The following is an 18,402-nucleotide window of genomic DNA, read 5'->3' on the forward strand; positions in this document are numbered from 1 at the left end:
GGCAACATTACCTCTGTTATCATTGCTACTCATTAACTCTCAATAGCACTAATTGTTCTCTTCTAGTATTTTGTGGTGGGTAATATTACCTGTCAGCCCAGTCTGCCTTAGAGCAGAGCACCCCAGCTTCTTTGCTCCCCTGGACATCAGCAAGACAAGAACCAACCAACACCTCCCCAAGGTGGGGAGCAGGGGTCCCTGCAAGGTAGGCATGAGGGGATTTTTTCCTTGCAAAGGTTTTGGCAGGTCTTCAGCTGAAGGCTGTCTAGCCTTGTGCCTACATGCTCCCCTTCAGTCTTTCTGGGCTTTCCTCAGCCCACTAGGGCAGCCCTCAGACCCAGGGCAATCAGGGGAGGACATGTTACCTCTGGTAAGAAATTGGTAGTGTGTGTTTTTTAATATATCAAAACAAGAATTGCAGTGGGGCAAATCAGTTTGGAAACTGTCCTGGCTATAAATGGGATCCTAGTTCTCTGTTGCCTGTAAAATGTACACTGTCTGTTTCTCACCCCTTTTTCATGTTAGAGACTGCATTTTTATCCCACCAATTCATTTCAATCTGTGCAAAAAGAGATCTGTAGGGTTTTTTTTTTTTTTAACTTATGAATTCAGCAGCAGAACTGTGTTTTTTGTGACGCTGGTCATGAACCAAGCTGTACATTTAGCTGCAAACATCTGCAGAGGTTTTTGGTCCCTGTGCCTGTTGCAGGCTCAGTAGCTGTGTCATCATGGATTATACAGAAGTAGCCCCAGGACAGAGGTTTGATTAGGGCCCTGCAGAGACCTGCTGCCTCAGGTCCCTGCCAGCTGCTGGGAATGCAGCCGGCACTGCATCGGGGTGACACAGCTGTGCCCTCTGCCACCAGGGTCTCAGGACTTCGCTCCTGGGATGAACCCTGAGAAAGGGCAAACCACCTGGGGTTGGTCAGGTCAGACCCTTAAAAACTCAGGGGGTGGTCTAGGCTGTAAATTCTAGTTAATAAACATGCTGCTTTAGTGGTTGAACAATGTGCAAGACCTTTAAAAATCTTTATTTGCCATCCCAGTTTTACTACAAGTCAGTGTCACCTTTCCGGTTTTAATTTCTCCTCTTTCATCCTCAGATTATTCCTGCAAACAAAGAGGAAATAATTCTGACAATCCTTTATCGAAGGTAGCTAATAAAACAATGGAAGGATGTAGGCTGAAGCATAAATGGGATATTGTGACAGATGTAGATGATTATTAACCAGCCAATGTTTCCGCAAAGGATTCTAATCACAAACACAGCATGAAGTGAATCTGGGTGTATTTATAGCAGAGGTTTTATGGAAAATCAGAATGTGGGCTTTTTCTTAAACATCCCATTTCCTGCTTTAATTGATAGAGTGTGAAGCTTTCATGCAAATAATTTGGAAAAGATTATTTTGTGTCTCTGACATTAAGTACATGGTACAGGCCAGGAACAACATGTTGCAGAAGGATTTATTGTAAAGGATTCTTATAGTGATGTTTTTTTTGGAGATGTGACTAGTGACATGCTAAACTCAGTGATATAAAGAAAGCCAAGTGTGTGTGGTAAAGGAGTAGCTATTTGTGTCGGTGCAACCTATGTTTTCATGTGACTTTGCAAGAAAGACAAAGATATCAGAGAGATCATTATGCTGCAAAACTTGTGGGCTATGCTTCCAGTTATATCGAATGTCCTCTTATTTAGTTTCAGTTTCATATTGTCCTGTGTTACGTTTTGAGAAATAAAATGCTAGGTTTGTACTGTAATCACTGGGTTGGAGTTGAAATATTTTAAATGTACACCTTTCTTTCTTCAGCTCTGCTACAAGTTTGCTCCGTCACTCTTCTTCTGAATTTCTGAGGAGAGAATAAAAGGGTTAAACAGAAATCATCCAAGTAGAGCAATGAAAACTCTATTTAACATGTTATACGTCGGCTCTACAAATATTGAGTTCTGATATCATTTCCAAGCATCAACAGTTTATTCGTCTTATAGCAGCTGATATTTTTGCAGTGTAGAGTTGTTGCTTAGAGTGGGATAGAAAATGCTGGGAAAGGAAATACTGTTATACTGTTATAATACATTAAAAAGACAATATGATTGTCAATGCATGTGCTCTTTTTATAATAATTTGTATTCTGCTAGTATCGGCCAATATATTTCAGAAATTTTGTGACAGGAAGGGACCCAGGTTAACATTTGAAAATAAGGGAAAATAGCAGAAGTTTAATCAAAAGATATGGACAGGAACCAGTTTCTCCACTGGTCAGCCCCAGCTCTCCAGGAACATGGTATAAACTGTAAAGCCAAAGGGGACCAGCAGTGTTGACCTAGTGGAGGTTCCTCTTGCTTCGTTGTGTATTTTCTGCAGGAACACCAATGAGTCCACAGCAAAGCATGGTACTGACTGCATATGGTCTTTGTAGCTTTGGAGCCTGTTTTCTGGTGGCTAATTAACAAAAAACTTCATTATTCTTGATCTTAATTCTTTTCTTTCTTTTTTTTCCCTTTTCTTTTCTTTTTTTCACCCCCCAAAGCTGTTTCTCTGCTAAAGAAATCTGCTTAAATTAAGCAGTCGGTGCCAAGTGAAATCATTCAATTATTGGCACTTTTGGTCTTCCCTTTGAATAAACAGAGCCTTCCTGACGGCAGGGCAGTTCCTCAGGAATTCCTTTATGGTGAATTAAGCAGGGCAGTGATGAATAACTGGGAGCAAAGGACAGTCTGAGCAGCAAACCAAATTGATTATCTAAGTCCTCAGCTAACTACTTCAGGGCAATTTTGGATGGGACCGATATCCCCTAAGGCATAGGTGGAGCCTAATCTCACCCTAGGAACCTGCTGTTGTTAATGTGTTCTGCCCTCTTATCTGCCCTGCCTGTGTGCAGCTGAGGAGGGCCAGAGCTGTGTAATGAATTAAGGGTTTATAGGAAAGACCAGGAGCTGGCACCTTTGCTCATGGACCCCTGGTGCACGTGGGGTGGTGGTGACAGGACGTTCCTGTGGCACACCCAGCCCCTCATCACCCTCTGGCTGCCTCTTCACCCTTCGCTCCCCTGTGAGTGTGCTCCTGCCAGGCAGCCAGTCCTGCTGATGGTTGAACGTGGTGGCCTTCCCTCTTGGCACACCGTGACACTTCCAGCAGGCACCGGCTTTGCCACACAGCCATTGCCCATCCCGGTGCCTGAGGGGTCCAGCAGCTGAAGAGTCTGGTCCAGCCTGCCCACGCTGGTGCCCCAGCGCAGAGCATGCACCTTCCAGGGGAACACAGCAACACTATTTCACCATCCTGCTGTGGTGCTCTGGGAGAGGCTAAAGCTTCTGTCAAGAAACCTAGAAAGAGCCTTTACCAGTATTTTCTGTCTACACCAAACCTCTGACCTGCCATGCCTTGTTATAGGAGAGAACAAAGCACCATAGCATGGACTGGTTTTAAGTGCACTTTACTTGGTAACAGCCTAATGTGCTCCCTACCATCTTGAGAGACTTGTCATTCACAGCGGTCCTTTCTTTTATTTTTTTTTCTCTAACTCATTCTGGCTACTGAGGCTATCACTGTAACAGCAGAACATCAAACCAGTCTGTAGGAGTGTAGAGCATGATCTCCCCCCCCACTGTGTCCTGTAAAAACTAGCATCCAGTCTGATCACTATCTTGAAAGGTTAAGGTGAATCAAAGGTTGTTTACTGCACACATTTTTTTCTTCCACTGTCCTGAATGGCTTTCGCTAGATTAATTTATAATGCCACCTATTATTATCCATCTGATTACATTTGAAGAGGCTCTGCATTTAATATTGACTGCTGTTCCCTGATGAACATATTGGGGACACAGTGATTGAAGACAGAATGAGGAAATGGGATGTGGGACTCAGAATGAGAGCAGGAAAGAGTGATGGTTTCAGCTGAAAATGCCAGCTCACTGTCCTGCTAAAAAAGCTACTTCAGAACTGTCTGGTATTTTCAGAGTTAAGCTAATGATACAATATGCAGCCTCTCCAGGAAGCTATACAGACTTACTGTGAAATAAGCTTCAAAATGGATTTAGGAGCATCCCCACTGTTGCTTTCCAAAGAGGATAGACTTGGATGGGTACATCTTACTTCTTGTGCCACTAGAGCAGAGCAGAACTGGAAGTGGCAGCAGTGAGGCTGGGGAGGTTTCCAGGCAGTGGCAGTAGCCCCTTGTTCCTTACCTTTCTCTGAAAGAAGAAAATGCAAACGGCGCCAAGCTTCGAGGGTAACCTGAGCTCACAAGCTTTAATCAGTTCTGCACCTCAGGTGCCTGTATAGCACAGAACTGTAGTGCCTGCTGCAGAATGATTCTGTTTCCTGATTATTTGTTTCTCAAAACATTATTTCTGGGGGAAGAGGAGCCGCAGCAGATGTGCAATACACAGGGCACAGCAGTTAAAGCTTCTCTGTTCCTCAGCTCACTGGTAACAGACTGGCATGCGCCGTTTGGATTTGGTCTGGATTTTCAGCTTCTTGCAGGCAATTGCTGCTTCCAGTGGAAAGTCCCAAGATAGCCAGCAAATTTCTGAAAGAGTTACTTTTCTCTTGGAGGAAAGAGGAAGAGAAGGGGTTGTGGGAAGCTGTATTTCATTATCTTGGGTATATTGAACAGAAGTAAGTTGTGACAATGGCCTCTCCCTGCTTCTGGGATTAAGTTCTCAAAAATATTCTCTGGGACAGTGTGCTTCCCTCCAGTAAATATTTAACTAACTGCAAATTCATCAGAAATAAACAAGGAACTACCTCACTGTAGATGGCACATACTTATCATGAAGTCTGTGCTTCTTGTTCATTCAGATTGTGCAAAAATGGTACATAATGTGTGGAGATATGGAAAAAGGGGAAAGACTGGGTGGGAAATAAAGTTCATAGACTGTCTAGATCCATTCTTTTTTTTGCCTTGTCGTGACCTTATGCAGAAAGTCAGTCTGATGTAGATTTTCAGGCTGCCTGGTAGTACAGAGGTCACACATGGAAGAGTTTGTCACATGCTAAATTTTGTATTCAGTTTCTTTGCTTCTTAGCATTATTTGCTGGAGAAACTTATAGAAGGAGCATGGGAAGCTTGGCTGGGCTCTGGCCAAGGAGTTGCAGCTGGTCTCCTAATTAAAGAAAAAGAAAATGATATATAGGCCTGTGGGGATCTGTCAGACACAGATTTATTGGGCAGGATGGAAGGGACTTAAAGCTGTCACCTCCTCTCTGTCACCCCCTCCCCACACAGTGCACATGCACTGAGTTTCATGATACTTTTGCAGCCTTGCAAAAATCATCATCTGGAGCACTCTTATCTCCATGCTCCTTGCTTCCTTCCCTGTTTGCAGCTCCTCCAAGTTAACGGATACATAATGCAGGAAATAATGTGCAAGATAAATTTATCCATATCAAAATAAGGGATTCTGCAGGTTAGGGCTGTTAAGTGATAGTCTGACTACCTTTGCTGTCTCCTAGTCCTCGTCAGACTTCAGTAAGGAAGGATACATCAAGATTGCTACTGATGAAAAGGAGAAGCTGCAGCATCAGTTAGTTGGAATATTTAAAAAGAATTTTAAGAATTAAAAGTTTTTCAGAAGTGCAATTTGTTGGCTTATACTGATTTTTGCCATGTTTGGGTCCCCAGTTCTTGGGACATTGCCTGGAGAGGATGAGGAAGAGGTACCAGTTTATCCTGAGAGTCTCTGCACTCTTCTCTTGAAGGACTTCACACATGATCTTTGTTAATGGGGAAAAAAAAGGCGGGAGGGCCGAAACCTTACAAACAAAGTTGACAAAAACCTGCTTGTCATTAATTTGTGCAGTTAATGTGCTTTAACTGCTGTCCCTTGGACTTCTTGCTGCTTTCTCCCTGCATAGTCGAACCCCTCCACAGGGAGTGCAGGGAGAGGTTTTTGTACCAGTTACCTAATAATCTCACAAGTGTAGGAACACAGTTTGTCCCAGGCTAATCTGAAGAAAATTCATAGCTGGAAGTGAAATCCTGGCCCTGCAGGAAGTGACCTCATGCCAACTTTGATCTAGTTAGGATTTCACCTTCAGGAATGTGAAAGAAACTTAGGAAAAAAAAAACCAAACCAGTGCTTTTTGAAGGGGGTAAGCATCAGTTAAGCCTTAAGCAGTAGTTCAGGGTACAGGACCTCAGTGGGATAAAGATGAGTTAAAAGTTAAGCTTGTGCTTAAAATGCTTTTCTGATATTTTTTGTATCTAGAAACCTGAGTGGTCCAGTTGTGTACTCTGGCTGCAGTATTCTGCAGTGTATGCACCACCCTAACATATGTTTTTCAAAGCTGAGAGAACTATTGCATATTGTGTCATTCTTCATTTCATGACACTGTTGATGCAAACCAGGACAGGAAGCTGTCTGGGATCACAATGCATCACTTATTTCTATTTATTTTTTTACCTCTTCTCCTTGCTCACTGGAAGGAAGAAAGCATTAAAGCGAAAAAGTAAGAACATAGAAGTGGATAAATGTTTCCCTTTTGCAAGAAACTGTACACATTTTCTTTAGTCTTCTGTATAATGTAACTATTAAAAACAAAAAAATAATTAAAAATATATAAGTAGTATTAAAAATTGTTTATAGCTAGTTTCCTTTTTGACCTTGCTGCCTGACTGTGATTACAGGAGAAGCTGATCAAGAGATCTCAAGAGTTGCAGCTTCCTGGAATTGTCTGTCAGAGGAATGAAGAGCAAAAGAATAACTTTCCATCATGAAGTATGTGCCACTATATTTTCAAGTGTCCTTAAAAGACTTTTCTTTGGACATAATCAAGTGGATTCAAGGACCCAAGAGGTCAGACCAACAAACAGATATCAGTCCTTAAGCTGTCTGGGCTTTTTAAATGAAAGTCAGCAGTTGATCTCGGTAACATTTCCTGTGTTAAATACCGGCATGCCTTTTGGTGCTGGTTTGCTATTTTGGTTATTTACATCAGGAAGTAGAGTGACCTTTAGAATGAAGTATTTCTTTTAAGAAGAATTGTTCCTTTATGGTGAATATATAAAGTCCTCCCTTCAGCAAGCAGCTGGAATCCAGCAGCGGGAGGTAGTAGGATTGATCTTCTGCTTTTCCTTAATATCTCAGTCCACTTTTCAACTATCACCTTACTGAGACAGTGCTGTCTTGATTTATCTCATGGCCAGGATAAAAGCATTTCTCTCAATGACCTTGAATTTCTAAAGACTCCTCCATCTGCTGGCTTGATGTTTCAGGCTTGATGTGGTCGTCTTCCCAGCAGAAGCAGAGCCCAGCCACTGACTGGCTTTGCTAAAGTGTCTCTGTTTGCAGTCCTGGCAGCTCAAATGCTTTACTCCAAGAGCTGTACATGGATGGAGGGCAATTATGTTCAGCAATTTTCAACAATATTTTTATTTCCTTAGTTTTGGCAGGTTCGTTGTAATGTAAAAGCTGGTGTACGTGCTTCACTGTAAGTGAAATTGTTTCCTAGGGTATCAAGATGGAGCCCTGGAATGTTCTTATCTCTGCTGCTGTGGTATCTCATCTGTATTTGAGTAGTTAGCTGCATGTGAAAATGTTTGTTTTCATCTAGAAAGTTAATTTGCAAGTAGGAGTGTCATGAATTCATCACTTCCCTTGCTGTATGAATGGACATAAAGAGACTGTACCCTGCCCTTGGGGGTTGTGCTCAATCTTCCCTTCTCTTTTCAAAATTGGGTTTATTCTGTTATGGAAAAATTACAACAATAAACATTAGTCTACTTTTCAGGTGGATATAAGATACCTAAGAGTTAAATGGCATTGCATATAACTGCTCCTGTGAGAGGAACAGCCTTGGAAAAAGAGGGGTTTGGGGTTTCCTCTTCATTACGTGCCTGTGCAAAGAGGCCCTCGACTGAGTGCAGCTATTGTATGAACATGAAGCAGTAAATGGCATTTTGTCTGATTCTTATTATGCATTTTCATTACCTTCATGTGTGGCCTGGGAGGGAAGTGGGAAGGGAGGGCAGAACAAACCAACCCACTTCCCTCCCTGGTGGTAAACCAGAGTTTTAAATGTGAACTGATTTGGGGTAGCAGAAAAACAGACCAGCATCTGGTGTGTCTGACTGCAGGCTTTTGCTGTGTTCACATCCTGTATGTTTGTGGAAACTGGGCTTCCTCAGCATGGGAGGGTTTAGAGTGACTTGTGCTGCCATCCTGAGAGTCACCTACATATGGTAGTAGTGAGTGTGTTAAACTCATTTTGTACTGGGTATAAGCTGTCTTCCTAGGGCTGGGTTGGTTCTCCAGGGTTATTTACTGTGATAAATTTTGTTTTGCGACTGAGAAGCTGTCATCATAGTTATCTTCTTTGCACATCAGTAAGTCATGTTATAAGGAACCATTCCTATTTAAACATTTGTATGATTGTACCTAATTTTAGACAATTCTTAATTTGGCAGTTTTTGGTGTACATTTACACATGACATTTTTATGGCTTCCTAATCTAAGTGTAAGTTTTACTTTTTTTGAGATTCAAGTTATATATAAAACAGACAAACAATGTATTTGTTCTATTTTGTTGTCCAGAATGTCTTAAATGTGGTGGCTGCAAGAGAGAATGGAGAAAGTGTCTCAAAATACACAGTTATTTAATGGAACTAACAGAAATTAATTCAAAAGCCTCACAGAAGTGTGACTTTGTTGCCCTCCTTACTAGCCCCGTTCATGCTGCTCAGTCAGGCTGCTGCCAGTGGGGAGAGAAGCTAGAAATCAACAGAGCCCTAGTGCTCCAGGACCACTATGCATAGACACTGAAGATGTCCTAACCTTCAGTCCCTTAGAAAAGTCTAAGTGATAAGTGTGGAGACAACTATTGATACCTGGAAGCTATGTGATGTTGGTCTAAAAGGAATTTATTGTGGGAGAAAAGGAGCAAGTAGGACAGTGATGAGTATTTGGGGACAGAGCTGAATAAAAAAGTTAAAATTTGCCAGGTGGAATTTTTTTTTTAAGTAAATAGAAAGGAGGCACACTAAGATACAAGGTGCTCAGACTGTATATTTAGTTTTTTGGGGTTTTCATAACATAATTTTGGCAAAGTCAATTGTCTTAAGTGCTCTAGACTCCCCCCACCCCATGCTGTTACAGATGTTTGGTGAAAACTTTGTGAACACTGAGCAGTCTGTGAATTCTGTCCAGGTCTTGGCAACAATTTTATGGACTGATTAATGACCTATGTTGCTGTAGTTGCAGGTTTCCTCTTCTGTCTGCTGGTGTTGTAAGTAAAACAGATAGAGCTTTTGCAAAAAAAAAAACCAAACCCAACAACCAACCAACCAACCACAAAAAAACCCACCAAGAACCAAACCCCAAAATGCATTCTCTTAAGGGACTACTTCAGAAGAGAAAGTAAAATGGAGAACTTTTCTCCCAAAAGCTGAAGAAGGACAAATATTCAAGTGATATGATCTGTAGGGTAATGTCTTGTGGCCCTTAAGAACTACTTATCTTGAGTGCTTAAAGCAAGGGAAAGCAGAATAGATGCCTCCCAGTGAACCAGCAGAGGAAGGAGAGCTGTGCTAGTTATTTTAACTCTTGGTTAGGCAAATACGATTAGCTATGGGGGATTAAAATGATCAGATCTGAATTTTACTTTAATATAAGTAGGACCATATGTCTTTGGGAAACCCCATCTGGTTTCAGGCAATGTTAGTGAGAAAATGAGACAATTTCAATACTTTTGTCATTTGTTGTGGGGTTTTTTTGGGATGAGTGGGGGGTTGCCGCAGTTTCAGTTTGTTCAGTTCGTGAAGCTCCTGCTGGATTAATACTCTGTAAGTGAAATGTTTTGTTTTTATTTTCCCACTTGTCAGCTTTATACTGTGTTTTCTAAAGGGACAGACACAGCTTGAAAATTGAATACTCTAGCAAAGAAAAAGGAGACCTTATAGTCCATTACTTCACATAGCCTTCATTGTCTTCAGAAAAATCTGGTGTGACCATTTTTTTGGAAGGAAATAGGGAACAGTGACGATGGGGAATAATGTAACTAACTTACATAAGTCATGAACATCTTCAATGTGTTCTTGAAATGCAGGTTTCTCAGTTCCCATGTTCCAGGGTGCTCACAGGTTCAGTCTTCATCTAATATACAGAGAAAGCAGAGAAACAGATGAAACTGTGTGAAACAGGTGAATTAAATTCAGCAAAAGAGCTTGGTTGTCCTTTTTTTCCCAGCGTTTCTTTCTTTTGTTCAGAATAATTGCATTGATTTCATTGAAGTTACTCCTGATGTAGGGATGACAGTCTGGCATTGTGGTTGTCTTTGTTTGTCCTGCAGCTGGACTTTCAGGTGTTACCAGCCAATTTGTTTCAAAATAGCACAAGAGTTAGTTTTTCTGGTTTTTTTTTTAAGACTAACCTAATATTAATTTAAAAGAAAAATCTTACATATGACCTCATGGTTTAGAGTCAGCCAAATATGAATTCATAGGTTTTGCACTTAGTTTTTCTGAGAAGGGGTTCATCTTTTCACTGTTTTAGCTGCCCCCGGTTCTGCTATCAACCTGGAACTTGCAGGATAAAGTTACTGTTTCATCTGCCACCTCATTTGTATCCAAAATGGCTACATCACCTCATAGAGTAAAAAATAGCAATAGAAACCAGAAAAAACAATACTGAGTGAGACTTGTATTATAAGAGAAAGTGAAAGGACCTGGTGCTTCTAGTCCCCAGGGAGGGGAGAGGAAAAAGCAGTACAATGGCTGAGCAGTACCAGCCAAGTACAGGAAGAAAATTGCTGTTTATGGGCTTCCTAAGAGTACCTACATTAAGCTTGGTGTATTATGAGAAATGCAATGATACAGAAAGAAAGGAAAATTTGATAGTTCTAAATATAAATCTTTGCATAGCCAAAGAGCCACACAATGCTTTTCTCCACAGAAATTGCATTTCCTGGCTAGTAAATGGTACTTCTGGAGTCATATGGAATTCTGTTTCTCAGAGTAACAACACATGTTTCTTAGTCCACGTTGTATGCTTGCCAGAAATGCCATCCTCTGAGTCAGTGCTCTGAACTCAGGTGTTTAATTAAAACAACTTCCAGTATTTTGGAAAGACTATTCTCCCTGCCGGTTGTACTTGAGACAAGCTTTATTATAACTACTTCTTATTTCCTCAACCAATAAGAATGAATGACAGAGGCATGACCAGATCTGCTGTTTGCACTTTATTCTTGAACAAAAAGTGATTGAAGCAGGGAACATCTCTCAAGATCCTTCTGTCTTGTGCATTCATTTATGATGGTACAAAGCAGGGGGAAAGTGCTACGTGCTGTGATAGGTCAAATTTGATGCTCAGCCTGTACTTGCAGAATGAGAAGGTCTTCTGTAGGGACTACTTGAAAGGGAGATGGATCTCCTTCACAGGAACAAAGTTGGGTTTGTAATTCTGTCCTTAGGAAATGCACATACAACCATTTGTGTTTGTTTGTAATTCCTTGTATTTCAGAGCCAAGGAGAGAAAGACATTTTGCCTGTTCCTGACAAAGGATATAAATAAAGCAGCTGCTTTCTTTCACTGTCTATAATGGCCATCACAGAAACCTGTAGGAAGCAGGCATGATAAAGGGCACTAAATGGGTGAGCCGGTGAGCCACATTTACTAGCTTTGCCTTTTAGTGGTGCTGGGCTTCTCTCCATGCCAAGGCAGAGGACCTCGGGCCTCGTGGGGAGCTTGGCAGCTGAGCTTTTGGCCAGAAAGCTCTAGTCAGACTCCTGCTGTGGCGCTGTCCGTCATCTCCATTTCCCCATCAGCCTGTGGCTAGCAAAAGGTGATAGGCATTTGGCTTAAGGGCTTCTCAGCCTCTGTGCCAGAAAGTGTGAAGATGAATTTCTGGTTTCCCTCCTTCTCTTGCATGTTTGTGCAACTACTTCTGAACCTCACCTCTTCTGCAGTAACAGTTTTCTTAAGCAATAGTAGCGATAGAAAAACCATAAAAAAACAAAACCAAAAAAAAACAACAAAAAACCCCCCAAAACACCAGACCAGCAGTTCTCCTGCTTTTCTGTCTCTAAAGTCTGGTGACACCACATCTGAGATACTGTGTCCACATTTGGGCTCCCCAGTACAAAAGAGAAATAGAGGTATTGGGGAGAGTCTGATGAAGGTCCACAAGGATGATAGACTGAAACACCTCTTGGATTAAGGAAGGCTGAGAAGTGGGATTGTTCAGTCTGAAGGAGAGAAGGCTCAGGGGGGGTCTCACCAACATGTAGAAATACCTGAGGGGAGGGTGCAAAGAAGATGGAGTCAGGCTCTTTTCAGTGTTGCCTGGCATCAGGACCAGAGACAATGGGCACAACCTGAAGCCACAGGAGGGTCTCTCTGAGAATCGGGAAACACTTTTTTTTACGGTGAGGAATGACCATTGGTTAATTGGCCATTCTCATTTCCTAGTAATGGAATTCCTCCTAGTTAAAATTGTCTATTTGTGTGTACCTTGACAAAGTAACAATGAACAAACTCAAAAATGTTTGGAATTCTGCAAGGGGTCACTGCTGAGTTTTCACTTTTGTTCATGTTGAGGTGTTAGTTTGCTGTAGCAGCTACAAACTTTATAACTGGGACTGACATGGTATATTCAAAGCACTGTGCTGTTGTCACACTGTTGTAGTGTTGCTCACTTCTTCAGATGCTGGTGGGCCCAACAAGTGTCCCTGCTAGAGAGGGCTTGCTGCCTGTCAGGGACATTGAGCTTTGACAGTTGATCTTAACTTTGCAATACAGACCACCACATGGAAAATGAGGCACTCTGCATATTTTTCTCTGTGTATGTGTTCATTTATCAAAACCATAGTTGTCAGCCATAGAAGTTTGTTGTGGAAAAATGAAAAATGATAAGTTACCAAAACATCTTGCAGATTTTTATATGGACTTCCTCCTCCACCCCAGTTTCACGTTTCAAGAAAATTATTTTATCAAACACATGATTTTTGAAAACTTTTTACTACCTCTACTTACTAAAAATAGTGATTTGACCAGATTAAAATATTATGCTGGAAGCAGTTCAGAAATGTAGAGCTGAAGTGCAAACTAGACTGTGGATTTGATTTATTCCAGACACAATTAAGTAAAACCTTGAGATCCAGACATTCCTTGTTTTTGAATATTGTTCAAAATCTAGGTCCAGACATGAATCTTGCATTGGAAGGTTGACCGATTTGTATATCTCTCTGGGGGGTATTTAACAAGGTTTGATTTGACCTGGAAGGTAATGACTGCTTAATATTTTTGATGAATAGAGAGGAGTTAAGGATTTCCTGGGGAGGATCCTGAGGTCATCTTGCATTTCACAGATACAGCCTGCAAGAAGAGGTTGCAGACTGTCTCATGTGTATTGCAAAACTGATGCCAGCATTGATAAACTCAGTACGTAGTGAGTGTGTTGGGTGAACAGAGTATTCTTTTTCTGTATTTAGCACAGTTAAACAAGATGAGAGTTTGGTTAATGTAATATTTATTTTAATTTTAAAATTTTCTTTATTTTTCTGCAAATTTGAGATAGTAAAGTTGCAATAATCTGAATTAAGGATATGATGAGGGATACATTTCAATATATTGCTTCAGTGTATCTTACCAGCCTGCCATAAGGTCAAGAATAAAATACCTCAAGCAAGGCATGTTCTAAGGACCATTCTGAAATGAAAAGCAGGGACTTCTTCCTCTGGGTACTTTCACTACTTTCGCCCTGATCCAAAGCCCACTGAAGTCTTTCTCTTATCTGTGGTTGGCTTGGATTGGGCTCTATCTCAGCAATGCTATTATGTCAGCAATAATACTTCAGGAAGCTGAAAACGCAGCTTGATAAGGAGAGAGAGAGCAGTCAGGACTCAGAAATTGCTGCCACAGAGCAGACTGTTCACACAGCATGAGTGTTGTTTAGAAAGTGTTGAGCACTTTTGAAAAACAGGTCTGCGGCAGCACATTGCTTAGGGATACTGAAGTCAAAGAGCATCCGAAGATTGCTTTGTGAGTTGCCTTTACTGCAAATAGAGTTAATGTTTCATTATATTTGGAAAAATGCAGTAGAATTACCCTCTGGGCCTCATGGAAAAAGCGAAACAACAGGAATGTTAGTTGTAACCCCCTTCTCAGATGCCAGGAAGGAGTCCTTGAGGCTGCCATAACCTAACAAGATATCCTGTTGAGGTCAAGAACAATTTTTTTCTTCCCAGATCTTTCTACCTCAGGTGAGGAGAAAGGAACTTATATGAGTTAGAGAAAATAGAAAACACAAAATTCTGATGCTCCACTTGTTAGTTCACATGAAGCTGGGATACACATGGGAAAAGGCTTGTGTCTTTCTGAGAATGGTTGCATGGAAAAGCCCCCTGCTCTGTGCCTGGGAGGTGGGTGGAAGTAGGGTGACCATGCCCAACCGACTCCACTCTCAGGAATGCAAGAGGGGCTGGGCTGGGACGAGGGTATGCAGAATTTTGCAATGACCCAGACATTATGAACTTCTGCACATTGGGGTATTAAGGATTACATCCCTAAGTGGCTTAGCTTGGAAGGCAGTAAGTATGGGCAAAGAGGGCCTCAAAAACCCCTGGTCCCTGACTCTCTTTTGTCCCTGAGCTGGGAATTAAGTCCAGCTCTGCTGCCCACCATGCAGCTCAGACTGGAAGTGGGAAAGGATGGCCAGCACACAGCAAGGGGAAGAGGAAATCCCTAGCCACATGACTTTGTGCAGATGGTCTTGGGCTTCTCGCATAATCCTCTGCTTTTGTTTCTTGAGAGACCCCACCTCTCCTTTGCCTGAGTGTAAGCTTGTGTAGGAGGCTCAGTGGGGGAATCTTGCTGATTTAATCATTCCTTACATGTTGCTTGCCTGTGTATGGGACAATTGTGCCTGTAACAATCAATCTTGCACGCTCTCAAATAGGAAAATACTATGTATGATCTAAGCTGCATGCTGAAATGTGGTTATTGGAAATGAATTTTATGGCTGAATAGGCCGGCATCATGTTGTCTCTCTGCTTTTTTGGGCTTTTAGTTATTTAATCCCAATGCCATGCCGGCAGAAGATTTTATGTTTTTCCATTTAGCTCGCTGACTTAGTCTTCTGCTTCTGGAAATGTTTATATGCAGATGACAAAATAAAGATTTTTTAAGTAAACTGGTGGCTTACTTTTTGATCATGTTAATTGAAAGGCTTATCTTTGTAGCACCTCTTTAAAGAATAAGAAAGGAATTTCCTGAATTCTTATTATATGCATTAAAGTAATTAATTTTTGCTGTTTCTTATTCATATTGTGGTTGCTTAGGAACAGAAGTAATAATATTAATTTGGAAGTGTTCTCCTTCCATTTGTCCTTCCATCAAATTGGCAATTCCCTATAGCTGTTGTGTTCTGTATGGTAATTACCAAATATTTACATTTCTTCCCTTATAGCTTTTGAATGCATTTGTAAATCTCTTTCTTCTCACACATGGTCTGTGTTTTGGTAAAAGAGGTCTATTGCAGGCATTCCTAATTACTGCACTAACATTCCTTACGAAGTTTACATGAGGAACTCTGTTCAGATCTTAGGTTTTGAAGAGATTCCAAATTTTGGAGGCTGTGAAGAAAATAAGACACTCTTGCTGATGGTAAGACTTGCATTTTTTCCCATGTTGAGAAAGGCTAGGATTAGATGAGATAATTACTGCTGCAGAGTGTGTTTGATTGCTCCTAAGTGACTGAGAAAGAATCCATTATAGGTAAATCTGCTGCTACTCGTAGCATTCCCCTTAATTTCTATGTATATTAGAAGTGGGAATATGTTTGAAAGATCTGGATCTTTAGCTAAGAGTGTCACTTGTCTGTAACCACTGTGCTGCTACTCTATTTTGTTTATACCTGTCATCTATCATATGGTAGATGAGAAGGAAAAAAATCAATAAACAGCTATTTTGCCTCCCCCTAACTTCCCATATGTTGAGATGCTTACTTTTGCTCACTTAGCATTTGGCCTTCAAGCTGTGTGTTTCAATTTTCTCTTTAATGTATTTTACGTCTCTGCTTAGTTTGGTGGGTGTAGTGCTTAGCAGCAACACATATCTACCCTCTTTGTTCAAACTGAAGGCTTTAAAAAACATCGAAATGATGATAAACCGAGGTGCATATTATTGTGGGAGCTGGCGCCCTCCATCTTTCGTTGTAGGGTGGGGATAATAGAAGCCTCCTGCCTGCTTAACTCATGTGATTAAAATGGGACACATTGTGATGTTCTCCTCAATTAGCATGATCGGCTCCCGGGGAGCAAGGGAATGCTGGCTGGGGTGGTTCGCATTTTCCTCTCTAATGAGTAGAAAGAGTCTTTTGAGAATTGCTAAATAATTCAGGCCATTAGGAACCTGTCAACTTAAACAATGCCCCCTCTGACCAGAAAAATGGTTGTGAGCAGTTGGACACCCTGGCAGATGTTGAACTTGCTCTCATTGTTCACTCTGCTTCAGGCAAATAGCTTTGCAGGATTTGTGCATTGCTCTGTTGAGGCAGTGCGTGTGGGTGTAAGCAACACATGTTAGCCAGACTTCATCTAGCTTTTACACCCCAGTATTTCTTTTAGTTAATTTAATGATATTGTAATAAGCTGCTAACACTGCCATTTACCACTTTTAGTATGTTTTCCAGCTAGCTATAATGAGAAACCACTATCAAGACTCGAAAAAAGTAAACAACCTCCCTTCCTCAAACTTGACTTCTTTAATATTCCTTCTGTTGTGTTAATTTCCTATTTTGCATTTTGAAGTGCTTCTCTACAAACAGAATTATTAGAGGTATTGTTAGGCAGAATTTTCTAGGATCTGAAACTTCTGGGGAAACATTCATGTCTTGAAACATCCCATAAAATCATGTGCATATTCAGGACTACTTTAGTTGAAATTCATTATGCAGCAATCTGTTTTATATGCCTTTTGGTTCATGCTATTGAAGCAAACAGTGTTTTGACACAATTTTCTTAGAAACTTTGCTGTACTTATCCTTCTGTAACATTTATTTATGTATTAAGATTTTTCTAGGTTAATTGATGAACCAATGATCAGTATTCTAAAGAAAAATTATATAATAATTATTTAATAGGTTTGGTTGGAAAACAACCCCTTAAAGCTTCCTAGCCCCCAGCAAATGTTTGTGCTTCTGTCTTGAATGGGTGACAGCAAATAGTCAATTTTGCACAAGCAATTAGCTGGTCTGTTGGATCAGTTAATGGAACAAGCAATGGTAGTAATGCAATGTGAAGTAACATGTGTGCTTTGTAAATATTTGTTTGTAAGATCTCCTAGTATATTCTTGTGACAATAACATGTGTGCTTTGTAAATATTTATGTTTGTAAGATCTCCTAGTATATTCTTGTGACAAATGACTCCACCTTCAAATATTTTTACATGTTTAATAGAAAAGTTTTTTTAAATGGCATGTGGGAAGGCATCAGTTCTCATTTTTTAACATAATGTATTCCAAAAACATTTGCATTCATATTGTTATGAGATTTGTCCAAGCTTTAGATTTTTGTTCCTACAAATTAACTGTCCTAAATTGAGAACCTTTTTATGTGTATCTATTGCAGTAAAAGAGCTTTTAATTACATCTTAGAAGAAACAAATGCCTAGTTAATTAAAATGATTTGGTTAACTCAAATTTGTTACTGTTTGTTGTATATTGAAAAAGTGTATTGTTGAAGTAGAGTGCTTGTCAAAAAGAGATGTATCTGTTCTGCTCTAGTGATACTGGATGTAGCAAGTACTGTTTAGGACAGGTTCCAACCTTGTTCTTGTGTATCAGTGTTTCTCACTTTGTTTTTCAAAAATTCAGCTTTTACTGTTAGTTCTAAAGAAAAAAAGACTATTAAAAAGTGTGAGCCTTTGCAGTTGTGCAGGGCAAGCCTCTCTGTCAATGTGGGTACCACTGCTTCTGAGGGCAACCTTTGTCTCAGGGGTTAACCCTTGTGAGGGCCTTGTTGGTCTCAGATGCTGCAATGAGAACCCTGTCAAAACAGCACCTCATTTTTATTACTGAGCATGAGATTATATGGTGTGGGATTACATGGTCTGTTGGGATCAGCTGTCCCAGATGTGTCCTCTTGCCCACCCCAACCTGCTCCCTGGCAAGATGGAGTGAGAAATGAAGCAATCCTTGATGCTGTGCAGGCACTGTTCAGCAACAGCGTAAACAATCGTGTACTATCGCCACTGCTTTGGTCACAAATCCAAAACACTGCTCCATAGGGGCTACTATGAAGAAAATTAGCTCTATCCCAGCCAGTCCCAAGTGCAGGATTACTGGTGGATCACTGCATGCCAGGCTTCTCAAATCCAGCATGCTTAGTTGTTGAAATTGAAGAGATAAGTGTGCTGCATAGTTTAGCTTTTTTTTCCCCTCTCCTATCTTCCCATTTTTCAGTAA

At 40.8% G+C, this 18,402-nt stretch overlaps 1 protein-coding gene across 4 annotated transcripts in view; it reads left to right on the forward strand.

Annotated features, from left to right (window-relative positions):
* The window catches only part of TIAM2 (T-cell lymphoma invasion and metastasis 2), a 138,436-nt gene that overhangs the window by 17,134 nt on the left and 102,900 nt on the right, over positions 1 to 18,402 (forward strand). For 2 of the 4 annotated variants that reach the window (XM_017739480.1, XM_017739485.1), the window contains exon 2: positions 6,631 to 6,721. The exons of 1 other annotated variant lie outside the window; for it this stretch is intronic. The gene's annotated coding sequence lies outside the window, so the exon portion shown is untranslated. Of the gene's footprint in view, positions 1 to 6,630; positions 6,722 to 6,749; positions 6,800 to 18,402 lie in introns of those variants that run through there. One more of the 4 variants, XM_017739483.1, reaches the window with a different exon arrangement.

This window comes from Corvus brachyrhynchos, unplaced genomic scaffold, assembly GCF_000691975.1.
Source record: "Corvus brachyrhynchos isolate BGI_N302 unplaced genomic scaffold, ASM69197v1 scaffold14, whole genome shotgun sequence".
NCBI lineage: Eukaryota > Metazoa > Chordata > Aves > Passeriformes > Corvidae > Corvus > Corvus brachyrhynchos.